This window comes from Mustela erminea, chromosome 4 (genome assembly GCF_009829155.1).
Source record: "Mustela erminea isolate mMusErm1 chromosome 4, mMusErm1.Pri, whole genome shotgun sequence".
Taxonomy (NCBI): domain Eukaryota; kingdom Metazoa; phylum Chordata; class Mammalia; order Carnivora; family Mustelidae; genus Mustela; species Mustela erminea.
This window is the reverse complement of record NC_045617.1, coordinates 77,094,951-77,110,719: the sequence shown is the minus strand read 5'-3', so window position 1 is coordinate 77,110,719 and position 15,769 is coordinate 77,094,951. Positions and strand designations below refer to the sequence as shown.

General features: G+C 34.9%; 1 protein-coding gene and 1 long non-coding RNA gene across 4 annotated transcripts in view; one reads left to right on the top strand and one right to left on the bottom strand.

The window, feature by feature from the left end:
• The window catches only part of TRDN (triadin), a 379,114-nt gene that overhangs the window by 233,460 nt on the left and 129,885 nt on the right, over positions 1 to 15,769 (bottom strand). The window lies entirely within an intron of this gene.
• The window catches only part of LOC116588503, a 48,025-nt gene that overhangs the window by 23,386 nt on the left and 8,870 nt on the right, over positions 1 to 15,769 (top strand). Inside the window, exon 4 of one of the 3 annotated variants that reach the window (XR_004284978.1) lies at positions 12,408 to 12,777. The exons of the other annotated variants lie outside the window; for them this stretch is intronic. This is a non-coding gene — a long non-coding RNA (uncharacterized LOC116588503). The remainder of the gene's footprint in view (positions 1 to 12,407; positions 12,778 to 15,769) is intronic. 3 annotated transcript variants of the gene reach the window in all.

Sequence of the window (15,769 nt, the reverse complement as noted above, 5' to 3'; positions counted from 1 at the left end):
TTAGGTTCAAATAATGTCAGAGAATATTATTGAAATCAGAGACCATTTTATGTATGAGTAATATATGATAAGTTATGCTAATATAATGTTATACTAATAATAGAATCTTATAATAAAGAGTGCTCTTTACTATAAAGACTATGTTTAAAGTCAAATGGTGAGAGTTTGTGTATGTGAGAGTTTCAGCTTTATCACTTACAGTCTGGATAAACTTGAAAATCTCCTAAAGTATCCAAGCCTCAGTTTAGGGCCTTTATAAAATGAGGAGAGTTTTTAGTATATGTGCTGCCAAAGCGAGCACAAATGAGGAGAGTTTTTAGTGCTGCTATAGGGATTAAGTGATGCAGCTTCTAACACATAGTAAATACTCAAAACACTAATTTTTTTCAATAATGAACTTATAATTTATATCCCATCTAATTACACAAGAGGACTTGAAACAGACTTTGCAGTACATAAACAAAAACGTAACAACAGATAAAATTAAACATGACAGAAATAGAACTCATTTATAGGAAAGAAGCTTATAATTTTATTAGGAATATATTCCTTTGGAATTCCTGAGGACTGTTACTCTCTGAAGGAACAATTTAGGTTGCTGAAATTTATGTTAGAACTCTATAAAGGTGTCCTTCATTTTACAAGCTATTACCTGAAAATCCCTCTGACATTCGAACACAGTGAATTGGCTTTATTTTTGTTTCTTGAGTGATTTGGGCTGGGCTATTTCCATAATACCTGAATGGCACATTTGTAAGCTGCCAATATTGTATTGTTCTGAGTCTTTTCTCACACAAGTGAATTTGATTATTTTGGTTTAGTCAAATTCCACTGAGGATAGTAGGCAGTGTGCATTCCTTCTAATGATCTAAGTTACCAATGTTTTCTTTACACTGCTAGAAACGATGAGTGGAATTACTCAGAATCTCAAGTCAAGCAGGAGGCTAGTCGCTGAATTCAGGTTGCATGAGGTAAAAAACAATGCACTATACTAAAATTTAATTCGACTGGCTTCTTTATCAAAGGATATTCCCCACAACATTTCTATACAACTAAAGCCTATCCCCTAAATCTTGAAACAATTGTTGAGGAGATGTTTTCCTCTAATGCCTGATATTTAATTCCTAAGGCCACTATTACATTCTCCTGGAGATACTGAGTACATCCAGAAGATCACAGACTCTTCGAAAGGCCTTTGTACTGCCAACAATGAATGGTGATAAATTCTGGGATAGAGAAGGTGTCATTTTAATAAGTGGCCATTGAGTTAAAATTCACTTACATTTTTAAAAAATACACTGTATAACATAATTACAGATTCTTATTCATTCTTTCAGTTTCATAAAAATCAGTTGTGAATCTATGACTAACAAGGAAGTGGGGAGATCTGAATTAGTAGGAAAATGATGGTTAAATTTGCTAAAGCAATAATATTAGTTGTATGCATTGCACAATGTTCTTTGAGTATTTTAATAACATGTAGAATACCATTTTTAAAGTTTGGAATTGAACAAATAGTAAAATTAAATATGGTTTTATATCTTAGTCTGAGACATGTGATTGTGCTAATGTCCTTTATTAAAATAGGGACATTTTGATCTTCAAGACTCCTTACCGAGTGTCTTTCCCTTGCCTTAGTTTTGGGAGGGGGATCTGAAGGACTGGGGGTGTCAACCACTCCTCCCTTTCCCCACCCCATCTGTTAAAACAAAAATTTTAGACCATTTGTATAATAATCCCAGGTTTGTGAATTTGCCCATGAAACGAGGCTCTCAGCAGTAAAGAACCACCTGAAAACGTTCAGGAGTTCGTATGAGGTGGGTGGATCAATTTGGTATCTTTCTACCTGCCACGCATGAACTGCTAAATTCTGCAGAGCTACTTTGCCTCCCTTGTATGTGGTCTTGTGGAGGGGGGTACTCAGGGCTAATTATCACTTAACTTGGGTCTCCGTTGTTTCAAGGACTTAGAGAACAATCATCTCTGTTCCAGCTGGGTTTTTGTTGAGTATTCATGGGCATCAGCACAAGTGAAATCACTGGGGGAGCAGAGTGAAGAGACAGAGACCCTGCTGTTAAGGAGCATAGTGGGGCAGAGATGGAGGGAGAAGGCAAAACACAAGCAAGGCCGGTAATTCCCGATCTCAGGAACGTCGAGATATCCAAACAGAGTGGTGAATCGGACTATGCCTTGGGGAAGGACATCATGCTAAAGTGGACAGAAAAGGAAGAGCAGGGCTACTGTGAAATTGGATTTTGCTAACTTATGGAGCTTTGTGCAGATTAGAAAAATTCATGCTTTTTCAGCGCATGCTGTCCATCACAGCAAGGTTTGGCCAGGAAAACCTACTTAGTGCAAAATTAAGAGACAGCTCTTTCCTGGGCAGTTGCAGCTCCAGTCCAGGGCCTGCTGTCTTAGGGTAGGGGAATCAGAATGGGGGTCTATGTGTAAGCATACAAATTATGCAAATGCATAATATAGGAAGTGGCCCTGCCTCCAAGCGGAACACCCTGCAGCTCTGACTTAAATACAATGGAGCAAACTTCAGGAAGATGTCTGATAAAAGGCTTCTTGACGTGATAAACCTAAGCTACGGACCAGGCTGCCTTGCTTAAAGGTCATTGGTGATGGAGAACAGAGACAAGCTCATTTCAGAGTCTTCTAGGCTGTTCTGTTGAGTTTGGATTTGTCCTAAGGGCAATGGTAAGCTTTTTTAGGGCTTTAGCAAGGCATGTAGGTTTTTAAAAGATTGCTGACTGTTACGTGAACAAAAACAACGTAGAGAAAAGGATATGACAGGCAGCAAGAGATCAGGAAGAGACTATTGAAATAACTCAAGTGAGGAAGTGACGTGGGTTTGGATTAGTTGGGTTGAGGTTCTATCATTTATGCAACTAGTATTTATTGAATGCCTACTGAGTACCAGACACTTTCTTTGGATATAGAGCTATAGCAATGAACATCACCCATTTCGCGGGGCTGAGATTCTAGTGGACAGGCAAAAAAATACTAAATAAGTAAGTAAGATACAAATAAGTATCCTATCAAAAACGTATCAATAAAGAGTAATAAGGAATGCTATTCTGAGTAGTGGATGGTGTTTTTTAATATATGATCAATGAAAAACACAGAAGCTATAGGCAAGTGGATGGATTCAGAGTACATTTTGACATAACCCAACTGGACTATTAAATGAATTTAAGGTAGGAAGTGAGGGAAAGAAATCATTTCACTTGAGCTTCTGGGAACAAATAAGAACATCCAGATAAGGGCAAGGAATTTTCCATTTACCCAGCTAGGTGCTGTTTATGGACTAACTGCTTAGTCGTTGTCACTTGGATTATATAGTTTTCAGTTTGGCAGAGGTCTTGTGTAGAGGACACTGAAGTAGAAGCCCTAGTTACTTTATTGGGTCATTCCAATAATATATCTCATTGGTAATTAATTATCAAGGTTTTTTTATGATTTTAGAAAAGTTTTAAGCAATGGATTATCTAGTAAAAATTGGCTACACAACACTACTATAAGGGTTTTAAAACACCAAAAGCTTCAACTTTTTAGATCAAAGAACTTCCTTCAGGCCAAAATGTTTCTACTGGAAAGGTTTCTTTGCATCCTGATAAAAAGCTTCCCTAATATTTCCATGTGTTATATATTTGCATATTCACTTTGATGGAAAGCATGGAATAGTAGCCAAATGCATATTTCATACATTCTTTTGATTAAAAATGATAAAGGTAATATAAGTGTTTTTTCCTCTTCATCTCCAATTTATGAAGTAGAAATGATTTTCCATGGAACAGTCAACTAAAGAAAGGAAATAAGATTCAAGATCATATCACTGTTCTATTTATCCTTATACCTTGATTATGATGGAATACTTGATGTTTGGGACCTAACAAAAACAGAGGCACAGAAGCATGATCATAGAATTTTGGAGTGTAGGAGAGACCTTTGAAATCAACTATTCCAACACCCTGGTTTTTCGGATGGAAAAAAATGGTTTCTGGAAGTGTAAATAGCTTAACAAAATCATGCATTGAGAGGAGATCCAATTTAAGATTAAGGTTTTTTCCCCACTCCTTTTATGTTTTCTATTTATTTACTATCTATTCAGAAGGCTAAGATAAATGTCAATTATCTCATCTTTTATCATCAATGATTCATAACCCTCAAAAGATCTGTAAGTATTTATTTCATACTATGAAGAGTTTTATAGTTTTCTTCAGTGGTCATGCTATGTTTAAGCTTAATTAGATGCTGAATTGACCTCAGGGGCCCATCAAAAAGACTCACTACTTAAATCAATCTTTTTGGTAACCTGACCTCATTTCCACAATTCTAGATAGACTTTAAAAGTAAGAGGCTTTCAGAATTTTCAGAATTACTGTTTCCTCACTTTTCTTAGTTCTTCTAATTATCCAAACCATAAGTCTTTGAAATCCATAGCAAATCATATTTGCAAGCAAAGTCAACCAAGGGGCAGAGAGTAAAGAAGGAAGAAGGAGACAAAAGGATAAAATGAATTATGTGTTTTTAAGTGCAAAGGTCAAAGCTGGGAGGGGAAGAGATTAATGAGGCAAGTTAGATGGACTGCAGTCTCAATGAGAAGAAATAAAAACTTAGAATGCACTCACGCACTTAGAATGCAAATATCCTACTTGTTATCTAATCAAATATCTCTGGGATTGTAAATTCTCAGTGATGAAACTTCCTAGAACCTGGCTTATTCTGGTGATTCCTCAGAACTTGGCTATATTATCACCTCCCTTGGTTCTCTTCTATGCACACCCCTCCCAGCTCTACACATTCCCAGAGCAGCCAGGATGTACTTTACCTTCTGATCCTCAAGGCTTATTGTTTGTTTATTTACAAGTTTGGGTTTTTCTTCCTTCCCATCCCCCCCCCCATTTTTTTCTAATCTTCACTAGACTTTGCGCAACTTAAGGACAAAATCTAGAATAGCAATATATACTTGGGAAGGGAAAATGAATAAAGGAGAAAAATGAATGACTAAGGGAATGAGTGAATCAGTAATGTCACTAAATGCTACTCTCTCACACTCTTTCTAGAATGTTTGCATATGAACAGACTGAAGAATAGCTTTTTTAGTTCTTGATTGAGTGCAAAATATTCCAACAAAATAATGAAATTTTATTTATTTATCTATCTGTTTATTTATAAATCAATCATAGTTCCAGACCAAAGAATTTTCTTTCTGTGAGAATCTTTACCTATTTATGAATGGAACAACAATTTTTCCATGAAAGTGATACATTAATGTGTTTAACTATGGCTCGTGAGAAAAAGTGAGCTAAAGCCCAAAGATGAGGAAATGTAGCTTCATTAAGTAGTTCAGTCAAGAAATACTACTTGCAATATATTCCGAATATCTGTAGGTCCCCTTAGGTGGAAAGAAGACTATATAGATTATCCATTGAGGTATTTTTCAGCCCAAATATCTCTGTACTTATAGATGTAACATGAATGGTGTTTTAGTGCCAAACATTGAAGTCTAAAGTTGAACAACTTGTTAAATTCACCCAAGTGACTTAGAAATCGTCTGTGCTGCTCTTTGCCCAGCAGCATGTCGTCTTTGTGTTTTGCATTTATTTTAGAAATAGTATAGAGAGAAAGAATGAGTAAAATATATAACAACATTTAGAATAATAGTAAGTGCTAAATAATTTAAATTAATTATGGGCAATTATGCTGTAATAGTATATATAGTCAATGATATCATTTTATAAGAATTAAAAAAACATCTTAAATGCAGTCCTCTGTCTTATAATAAAGTGATATTATAATGGACATTTTAAGTCTTATTCATTTGAAATGAATGAAAGTACAAATAACATACGTTTTTGACCATTGGCTATGTTAACTCAATATTCAAAGTTATAATGAATTCAAGTTAGGTCTCTGAGATGCTATTTTCCAAAGTCAAAAATATCTAACATTCTTTACCAAAATGGAGATGCCTACTTTCTAAGGTGTTGAGTAGTTGGAGAAGCTATAGAATAAAAATGGGCTCACCTTACTAGAAATCAACTTTTAGCACTATTGTTTACAATAACTAACATATGGAAACTGTCCAACTATCCATCAATGGATGAATGGATAGAGAAAATATGATATATGTATACTGGAACTGGAATCTATTTATCTATCCATCTATCATCTATAGAAATAGAATGGAATATTATTCAGTCATAAAAAGAAGAAAATTCTGCCATTTCCAGCAATATGGACTGACCTGGAGGCTGTTATACTAAGTGGAATAAACCAGACAGAGAAAGACAAATACCATATGATCTCACATATGCAATCTAAACTTATAGAATTTATAGATACAGAGAAGAAATTGGTGGTTGCCAGAGGTGGAGGGTTTGGAGAGGGGGGTGGTGAAAGGAGGGAGGAAAACCTAAAGGTACAAGCTTCTAATTATAAAATAAATAAGTCCCAGGAATGTTACATAGAGCATGGTGACTATAATATTGCCTATAAATTGCTAAGAGATTAGATCTTAAGTGTTTGCATCATAAGAAAAAGAATTGTAACTATGTGAGAAAATGGATGTTAACTTATTGTGGTAATCATTTCACAATATATACACAGAGCAAATCATCATGTTATATACTTAAAATTAGTATAATATGTCAATTATCTCAGGAAAACTGAAAAAATATTAAAAATATCTGAATAAACTATATGCTTAGTTAATTTTAAAAAATCAACCTTTTTCCATGGTAAATATTTAAAATGTGGTATTTATGTGTGAATTTTAAAAACGTAATTAAGAAGAACTAAAAATGCATAGTTTTCGAGATAAATCACAACATCTCAATAATAAATCTCACAAAATCTCAATTTTGAATTAAAATCAAATTGAGTTAAAATCCCAGGTTTCATTTATATCACTAGGCATGATTCCTCCCTCACATATTAACATACAAACAAATAATGGGCTATTGTTCATTTAATTGAACTGGACATTGTTGTTAATACAAAAGAATCAGTTCTAATAAGGTTATTGTTTACCAACCAGGTAATCATAACATAGCCTGTATCTAAATAGGAGTACATTTAATGTGTCATAGCTCTCAAGTCTAAGTGTAATAGTTCAGGCTTTATATTCAGTATTGTTTTTTAGAGATTGAACACACTTTAGAGATTTACTCAAAGATGGAAAATCAAGTCACACCAGATTATTGATCATTGGGAATATGAGTAACCAGAAAAATGGGGAAATGAGAGAAAAGATGGCTCCCAAGACAAAATCATTACACTTATAGATCGTATTAAAATAATTTATAAGTAGAATAACCAATTCACTTCTTAAGAGATAGGAGGCTTGACATTTTTGTAAACTATCTAAACAGGAAGAACAAATAATGGCTCCTTCTGTTTCTTGTCTTTTCTGGTTGTTTGACTTTAGGATTCTACCAAAGAGGTTATTGACAGAAAGCAGCTGGCACAGTTGATTGTTAAATCAATTCCTAAACTGCTCGAATCTGTTGTTTTCATTCTTGATAATTTAAGGACCCACCTACAACCTTAGAAATAAGTTTATTCTATGTTCTCCTCCATCTCAGTTTGCAGTCATTCTAACCATTAAGAATAAAATACGCCTAAAAATCTAATCATGGAGCTGCGTGATATTTTATCAGGCCTGTGGCCAGCTTAATAGAACCCCAGGAAATTTAAAAATAAACCATATCCAAGATTTCTTCAGTAATTTTGGTGAAAAGCTATTTATGCTCTTAGGTGTGAAGTCCCAGTGCCCTCTGCCTGGGGTTTCCAAACCAGATTCCTTTCAATGACCAAACAATAAAGACATATAAAAGTTACCAGCAGATCGTTTGCTTTCTTTGGCAGTTGTACTGAGAACATTTAGGAGTGCATGTCAAATTTGCATTATATGAGAAAAGACATTGTGAGTTTTTCTTAAATTATAACTCTTAGAAAACAGAATGAAGGGGGGGGACTTAACAGGCAGTGACCCCCATTTTAAAATATATTTACAATTCTCCTGTTGCTCCAAGTTTTGATGAGAACTCAACGAGATAATCCATGTCCAGAGTTTAACGCAACCCCTGACCTGGAATAGCATGAGGATTTGGCAAGTGGTAAATCTTTCCATTGTCTCCATCAATATCATCATCATCATCATCTCTGATCATCCTAAAAAATCCTTAAAGGGTAGGTAGCTGCAGGAAAGTATAAGTATTATTGAGCTTTTCTTCGACTCTAGGTAAGCCATGTTAACCAAGGCTCTTTGTGATTTTCCTTTCCTCATATCCTCAAATGCAGAGAGCTACTTTTATAGTGTTGTTTTTCTTTTATGCAGGGATCTCATTCATCTAAAATAAAATCAATTTAGCATTTTTCAACCAGCCTGTTTAGCTATTTCCACACCACACAAGACTTGCCAAAAGGAAGGGATGTTGTGACTGTCCTACCCTTTTCCTCCATTTGTGGGAAATCTTCTTTCTTCTTCTTCTTCTTCTTCTTCTTCTTCTTCTTCTTCTTCTTCTTCTTCTTCTTCTTCTTCTTCTTCCTCTTCCTCTTCCTCTTCCTCTTCCTCTTCCTCTTCCTCTTCCCCTTCTCCTTCTCCTCCTCCTCCTCCTCCTCCTCCTCCTTTTTCTTCTTCTTTCTCTTTCTCTTCTTCTTCTTCTTTTTCCTCTCCTTCTTCCTCTTCTTCATTTTTGTTTGTTTGTTTGTTTTGGTTAATTGTCTCTGACACGTGCAAATATTCCATGTTCACAAACAATTCAAAGAGATGTGAAAAGCTTGAGGACAAATTATAGAACCAATTAAAAAAAGACCTTCTGGTTTTGAAATTTATCTCAGAAGGAGACAAAGTATTTGTCGTTTTGTTTTAGCAGAGAATTCTCTACTGGGTTCTTTAAAAAAGACAATAAAACTCCACACCTTTTCAACTACAGGCATATAACATAAACTTAAATATTTCAATACTTGCACTTGATAGATAAAGGATAAATGGTAACATGTTGATAATTACTGTTTAATAGGCTTTAACACCCAATTAAATTCACAAATATATTCTCCCTTGAATGACACATTTGGAAGTCATCCAACTTCCCTTCCTGTTTTAAATTGTGTATAATTGATACTATTTTGTCATTTAAAACAATACACACTGCTTATCCAGTGACTGTCAGGAGGCTATTTATAATTATACAAAAAAATAATATTCCTCTGGGAGAAAATCATCATTAATATAATCCTATCATGAATAATGGAAAATGGAGGCCATTTACTTCTTATGTAACTGTTTTATGAGTGTATTAAATCATCAGGTTGTTTTCTATAGCATGTTTCAAAATGACAGTATTGATCCTTTTTCTATATCTATTTTCTTTCATTCTCTGTATGAGATTCTAATTGTTAAAAATGAGTCTTAGCCACTAAACACACACTCATTACCTAAACACTGTGGATGGTTACAATAGAAAGTGATTTGAAGGTGACAGTATTTCTTTCAGGAAAGCTCCATGTCAACCATGAATCAGAAATACTGAATAAAATAGAGTAGTGGGGATTTAAGAAGTGTAATATAAATAATTAAGGTATGAATGACAAAGGATACACACTAAGGGATAATGGGGTCTAATTTGAAAGGATGCCCAGGCATGTAGAAGCCATCCATATGGTGAGCTATTACTTTGTTCAGTTTCTACCCTGTATTGACTTCATACTTGGTATTGTTAATTAAAAGTACATATAACTATTCTACCCCTCTGAGAGTGAGAAAGTCAACTACCTAAATAAAAATAAGTAATAAACTCATTATAAGTAATTGATAATAAAAATCACAATGAGGCTGTAGGTAAGCATTGAACAAATATCAAGACTACACTGTTAGGAAGCCTATCCTAACCTCTGTGGAACTCTCCTCTTTAGACATTTATATTGAGTATAATCTACTGATATGATTTCGTACTTAATTGGTATCTTCTCCCACTTTTCTCCCCTAGCTGCTCTGTACTGTTCATTGCTTTCCTTGTAATAATCTGACTAGATTGTTATCTCCTTCTGCTTTGAAACTCATGTTATGACCACTATTATTAAGTATATACCATGGATTTAGTAACTATTGGGAAATTGATTAATAGGATGACTTTGAGCATATCAACGGGGATATTGATGAGCATATAAATAGACAAAATATATTATCTTCCAGTGTGGTATAATTATTACTACTATGTGGTAAGAACAGTACTATTTTGTCTTAACATAGATTATGTTAGAAAACTCAAATATAAAATATACCAGAGGCTACAAGAGCAGTCATAGGGCTGATTCGAAAATGCTGAGCAACTGTTGAACATCAAAATGTTGAAACTGGTAGCATTAGTGTGAATATTGCAAAATTCATCATCGTCTTCATCTTGCACAAACATCCTAGTACAGGAAAAACAAGCTATGGATGAGGAATATTTGTCCATCATCTCAGTCTCTCTGAAAGCATTTGTATTGAACTTCATAGTTCACAGTTAGTTATACCAAAATAGGTATGGGACATACTTATTATTTCCATGTTTAAATTAAGGCTTGCTTTAGAAAAGTGATGAGCACTACATATTCATTTGAATGTTTAGAAAGTCACAGATTCTCCATTCTTTGCCTACTGGGCCACCCAAGTGAACCTTAGAATAGCAGGGGGGGAATATATTCACATAATTACTGAAATGCTTTTTTAATCTGCACTCTTGCATATGAACTGACAGAAAAGATTATTACAAGACATGACACATTAATAAATAACACCTAATTAGTTTGATAATTCTTTGATTAAGCCTTAATTTTCCTTGCTTTTCATGCAGCAATTCAAATGACTCTGTATTAGTTGTTCCTTTTTCAGACTATTTTAGAACATGCTTTGAATAGTCTCTGTAGGTTACCTGGGGAGGGATGTATTTTTGTCTGACAGCAGGTCCATGCCTTTAACAGTGACAAGGCTAGACCAAAACGATACTTGAATCAAAGTTTCCTCACAGCAAAGATAATTCCTCTAAATTCTAGCTCCGTATTCAAAAGGATAAGAAAGATATGAGAAATGAGAATGTGAGAAAAATGAAGCAGGCTTTCATTTGGTTCTCTTTAAACGGACACAGAGAAGTGAAGCCATATGACTTGGTATTAAGAGGACAGCAGTCTTTTTATTTACTAGCTTTCTCCCAAAACCTATAGCCCCTTTATCACAATGAAGCTGCTTGAGACAGTAAAGCAGTGTTAGAGGTATCACAGCTACTCAGAAGTGCTCACATCCATTTCTGGGCCCAACCAGCTATTTATAGTTACAAGAACATTTCGTGGATTGATTGTGACAAATATGAAAATCTAATACATTTATCTTGAATAACTGCCACTGGCTTCAGATAATCAGATGCAAACCTCATGGGGGTATGCCAAGTCCAGGAACTATGCACGTCTGTAATTAAGTGTAGGATTTTCCCCCTTTTCTTCTACTACTTCATTCTAATTCTTTATGCTGCCTACAGTTTACAGATGGATGCTGCAAAGCCAGTCTCTGTTAATTCTGAGCCTCTGTCTCTAGAGATACTACCAATAACTCCTTTAAGAATCTTTACAAGGGGTCTATTTGCAATGCTTAGAAACCCATCATATTTTTAAATAACAAGATTATTTCTAGGAATGAATAAAGAGGGCAGCTTTGGGATGATCATCAATAATTTTTTTCATTGAGATAAATATTAAGTATCATGAATTCAATTCAATAAAAATATCATGGATCTGGCAAAGTAGGAGACAGTAGGGATTTAAAAGCAAATGTTTCTTAAGGGTATATATAAGGCAGAAAAGAAAGACAGGCTAGGGAGAGAGTGATAATGATATATGATAATTAAATCAGAAAGATATAGGGAGTAGTGAGTAGAAAATCACAATTTTGCTGTATTTGGACATAAGCACCACCCCCACCAATACTATACACTTAAATAGTGCTTCTTATGCTTTCATAGTCAGGTAGTCTGTTCAATGTTTGTGGCAATGCAGGAATTAATCTGTATGTTAACCCTAAAAAGTAGAGTCTATTATCCCACGTTAAAGAAGAGAAGCAAGCATCCTGCATATTTGAATCTATGGGATCAGTATCTATAGAATGTGCTGGATTCTAGAACTCACCTAAAACACACTTAAATCAAACTCATTCTATTCATATCAGGAAAGATTTTTCATATAATTCTCAACATAACACTGTAAATTATATATTGTTGCCCACATGATGTAGGTAGTAGAACTAAGGCCAGAAGACATCAGGTGGCTACGACGGGCAAAATCGGTGTTATATTACGTGTTGATGTGGATCTGAAGAAATGGCTTCCTCTCCCTAACAAAATTCTACTGGTGACATCCCCTAGATACATGCTCAATGACTAAAGAAGAGCTGACACTCAGGGAGCCACAGACTCTTAAGTGCACTTTGACCATCTGCTAATGTATTCTGCCACAATCTTCTCAGCCTCATTTGACAGAGGAGGAAATGAAGGCCTACAGAGATTGATTAATTTGATGAAGTCATATTTCAAGCAAGGGGCAGGGCCTAAAACTGAAACCTCGCAGTCTGACTCTGGAGCCTCTGTGCCTAACCCCCAATTTCACTGCCTGAAATGTTCATGCATTGGATGGCTGGATGGCTACCTCTGAAGAATCAAAATAAAATAATGCAAAACAACAAAAATCAGCCAGTGGAGGAAAGGAAATTATGGTCCCTTTCTGGGTTATGAAGAGGTCAGTTCTAACCCTTTTCTTACTCCACTGTGTTCTTAGCAAATACGCATATTTCACTCTTCTCATTTACATCTAAACCTCATTTAAGTTTCTACCATGTGGGCGAACTTTGTCAAAATAGTTTATAGCCTGTTGAGTTGCAATATTAATTTCTTAAGTTACTTAAACACAGTATAGGATCCACCACCTATAGGAACAATGACTTAGTAAATTTGTCCTTTCTTCCTTTAAAACCATGTTTTAGGCTCATCAGCTTTAGCAATAGTTCATAAACTTTATTCCATTTCCAATCCCTTAAGCAGATGCTGCCCGATCGCACTCTGAAAGGCTGGTTTCACATCATTTTTCTTTTTAAAAATTTTCAGACTCTCTTCCATGCCAAGTTTCATCTTTGCCTGATTGACCGAGCATCTGTAATGTCACTACAAACCTATCACTTCTTCCGTTGCTGATGTTTTCTCATCTTCATTTATCTTGTTGTCAGTCTGATATCCTCATTGTCACACAAACACATCAATTTCCCACGCACTGCCATGTCACGTCCCATTTGTTTTCTCTTCCATTCATATCCAAAGCAAGGCCTGTGTCTCCCTTAGCCCTTAGTCAAATACTATCCGTCTTTCGAGTTTTAGATGCCTGTTGTCTTCCCTGACATCAAGAATCACAGATGTCTCTCTGAAATGTGTAACATTTAGTGTCAGTATTATGCAATCTAACTCCCAACTTTAACCTTTTTCTATCATTTGTTAGTTTATTTTTCCCTTTCAAATACCACCCGCTCCACTTGTTAAACTTAGAGATCATCCTTTGGTGTTCTTACATCCCCTTCTGTGCCTGGTCTGGGACTGCTGAGCATGCAGAAGGTATTCAGTTATTTGTATGTCAACTTATTTCATTCACTCTTTGGCAACCTCATTCAACCACTGAGCTCTCCCTAAAACTCCACATTTGGTTATCTAACTGCAGATAATTTCAGAAGTTGCTGTGAGAATCTAATGACAAAGTATGTGAGGGTACCTGGTATGAACCTTGGTATTCAGCAGGTGCTTAACAAATGATGTTTGGATGGGAATCTTCAGATCGTCCCCTTTTGAAGCTAAAGACCATCTGTGGCTTTAGGAATAGAAAATGGGTTCCAAGTCTCCTCTCCAGCCCTACCCATTCCCATGAGTTTTGACCCACTCTCTTCCTTTACTTCCTAGTTGGGTTTTTTGTTTGTTTTAGATTGTCAGGCCAACAACCTCTGAAAAAATCTTACCTTCCTCTCCTTTGGTATTTATGATAAGAAAGCCCATGATTTTACCTCTGAGATAGCTCTAAAATCATCTTAATTCCCTTAATCACATCTCCCAAGATCAATCTTCACTTCTTCTTCTTGAACACATCTTAACTGGTCTTTCTAATTCCGTTTCCTCCAATCCTTCTTGTATAAATGTTTCCAATTCTGTTTCTCTTTCTAGGTTCCTTGAGTGTTAACCAAAGTGAACCATTTGCTGTTCCCCATCTCTGCCTAAAAAGCATCCCTGCTTTTTAGCCTAAAGCTTTAGGCTTTAGAATTAGTCAGGCTGGGTTTGAATCCCCTGTCTGCACTGTATTTGACTTAGACAAAACACTTAAATTCTGTCTACCTCAATTTTCTGTTCTGCAAAACAAGGATGATGATATACTCCTCCCAAAGTTTTATAAAGATTAAATAAGATTATTTTAAGAAACTAGCAAAGAATAAATACTCAACAGCTGATAGTCACAAAAGAACACTTCAATATTCTGTGCCTAAAGTGTTATCCGTTCAGTCTTTGTATCTTTATCCTTAAATTCATGTAGACACAGTCTAACAATGTCTTAAGACCCATCTTGACTTTTCTTCTTCCATAAGATCTCTGCTTTTTCACACAAGAAGCATTATCTTTTTTGCAGTATATTTTCATAGTAAAAGAGAAAATAAAAACATGTGGGGAGAGGACATGAGCATATACTTTCTTATTTCATCACCTTAAAAACTTTAAGGAATACATTTTAATAAAAAATTGAGACTCAAAAAAAAATTTTAAACACAAGGAAAGTGTTTAAATCCTGGCTTGTGTGACCTTCACATTTACATTCTCACCAGTGATTCTCAGTATGCTATCAGGGTCTATTGAAGTTAATTATTGTTTTTGAGTTTTGGTTTGGTTTGGTTTTGAGCAATTGTTAACTACTTGTGGGGACTGATCTATCTTGTCTTATTTTTTTTTATAGGTTTCCCAAAGACAAAGAAAAAATTACTTTATTTTTTAAACAGAAAAAAATTATAAATAAAATTTATTCTTATAAATAAAAGTATAAAATTATTTTTAAAGGGAGGGGTGGGGTTATCGACACTGGGGAGGGTATGTGCTATGGTGAGTGCTGTGAAGTGTAAACCTGGTGATTCACAGACCTGTACCACTGGGGATAAAAATACATTGCATGTTTATTAAAAAATAAATAATAATAAAAAAATAAAAAATTAAAAGAATTATTTTTTAAACTCATTCTAACTTGTAATTACCATGTGACACCATTGAACAACTTTAAAAATCTAGGACGCATGATAGAATCTATATAATCTTAGTTTTTCCCCTTATCTTGGACATTTCTATTTCATCAACTTAGGAATTATTTCATTATTACTCATCAACTATTCCCAGCAATGCCACAAATGACTAAAATAATAAGAAAAAATAGAAAAATTATGGAGTTGCCTGGAAGGATGATGCAATTGCAAAATAAACCATCATTATCTCATCACCATTCAGTTTCCTTATTGTTGTGACTAAAGTAATGCATCATCACTTGAGAAGGTATAAAAGAAGTCTGGAAACATTCTTATGGTCTACTTTTAGTTTCACTCAACATAGTTTAGAATTTAGAAGTTCTATTTTTTATCCATAACTACAAAGAGAAGAAAATTGACAGAGAGAGATACTTCAGTTATTAGATGAATCAGAAGGCAAGAATGCAAAAAGAGAGG